Source organism: Panulirus ornatus, chromosome 20 (assembly GCF_036320965.1).
Source record: "Panulirus ornatus isolate Po-2019 chromosome 20, ASM3632096v1, whole genome shotgun sequence".
NCBI classification, from domain to species: Eukaryota; Metazoa; Arthropoda; class Malacostraca; order Decapoda; family Palinuridae; genus Panulirus; species Panulirus ornatus.
Window position 1 is genome coordinate 68,871,970 of NC_092243.1, and position 1,900 is coordinate 68,873,869.

The window sequence follows — 1,900 nt, forward strand, 5'->3', positions numbered from 1 at the left end:
CGGGACGTACCCCAAGCCTAGGGTCAGGACGTACCCCAAGCCTAGGGTCAGGACGTACCCCAAGCCTAGGGTCAGGACGTACCACAAGCCTAGGGTCAGGACGTACCCCAAGCCTAGGGTCAGGACGTACCCCAAGCCTAGGGTCAGGACGTACCACAAGCCTAGGGTCAGGACGTACCACAAGCCTAGGGTCAGGACGTACCCCAAGCCTAGGGTCAGGACGTTGTACCCCAAGCCTAGGGTCAGGACGTACCCCAAGCCTAGGGTCAGGACCTACCCAAAATACACATTCCAACAGGACCTATAGCCTAGCCTTCTATTCTCGGTCATAATATTATTTTCTATTATTTTTATTATACTTAATCGCCGTCTCCCGCATTAGCGAGGTAGCGCAAGGAAACAGACGAAAGAATGGCCCAACCCACCCACACACACATGTGTATACATAAACGCCCACTCACGAAATATACATACCTATACATTTCAACGTATACATACATATACATACAAAGATATATACATAAATACACATGTACATATTCATGTTTGCTGCCTTCATTCATTTCTGTCGCCACCCCGCCACACATGAAATGGCACTCCTCCTCTACCTCTGCACGCGCGCGAGGTAGCGCTAGGAAAAGACAACAAAGACCACATTTGTCCACACTCAGTCTCTAGCTGTCATGTGTAATACACCAACAGCGGAAGACAGCGGCTAAATATAATAAGTTTATGATACGCTCGTTGTCTGTCTTGGACAATCGCATGTTTACCAAATGGCGTCCTAGCTACGTTTCTTCGATGTATATCAACTGACTGTTATATTTCTCTCTTGTGTCTCCCCAGATGATGTGATTATTACACGAAAGTGCACTTGGGAACTTATCGTGTTTCATTTTCCCCGTGGACTCGTAAAAAAAAATAATATATATATATATATATATATATATATATATATATATATATATATATATATATATATATATATATATATATATATATATATATATTCAAGCCAACCCCTTCCCCATTCTGTATAATAGGAGAGTGTATGAAATGTACTCAGTGGGTATATACGTTCACAGCAACTGAAAATATAATTTACATTTGGGACAGGTGCCGAACTTCTCTCTTTACCAATACCTAGGATTTTATCTTTTTTTTTTTTTTTTTGCTGACCACGCCCGTGCTGTCATGCTTGGGTCAGTGGCCTGTCAAAAAAGAAAATAAATAAAAAAAAAATCAGATACAAACGAAACCCATCGATTTGTCAGCTCCATGTTTTCCCTCCACGGCACATACGGATACCCTGGATATCATGCTTAACGGGTAATCCATCTTCGTCTCATAATCTAAACAATAAGAAAGAACCAAAATAATAAAACGTGATCCCTTGGAAAACGCAAAAAAAAAGTCAAATATATATACATATATGTTGTGCGTCGACCCCGTACCAGAAATATGAATCCTAAAAAAAAAATAGAAAGACATCTAAACCCTAAAAGAACATCTGAATCCTGACATGAGAACTGCGCTACGCCTGTTGGGTCGCGTTCCTTCTTGTGTCGTGTCGGCCTCGGCGAGACCCATCACCTAACAATGGATACCTGGCGGGTGGTGGTGTCTGTGACGCAAAACGCCTGGACGGTCCGATAAATGCCAATTACCGTTAATGGAATTCTCGTTGGACCACATTTCACACCTGAGTCTATTTCTGGAGGGCTCCATCATCATCATCATTCGACTGATGTCGAGCGGTAAAGAAAGGATGTCGAGTGACGCCGACTCGAACCCCCCCAGGGAAAGAAAACGGATACGATTTTTTTTTCTTCCCCCCCTCTCTCTCTCGCCTGGAAATATTTACGTCCACCGGACAGATTTAGACCATGTCTCATCGCAG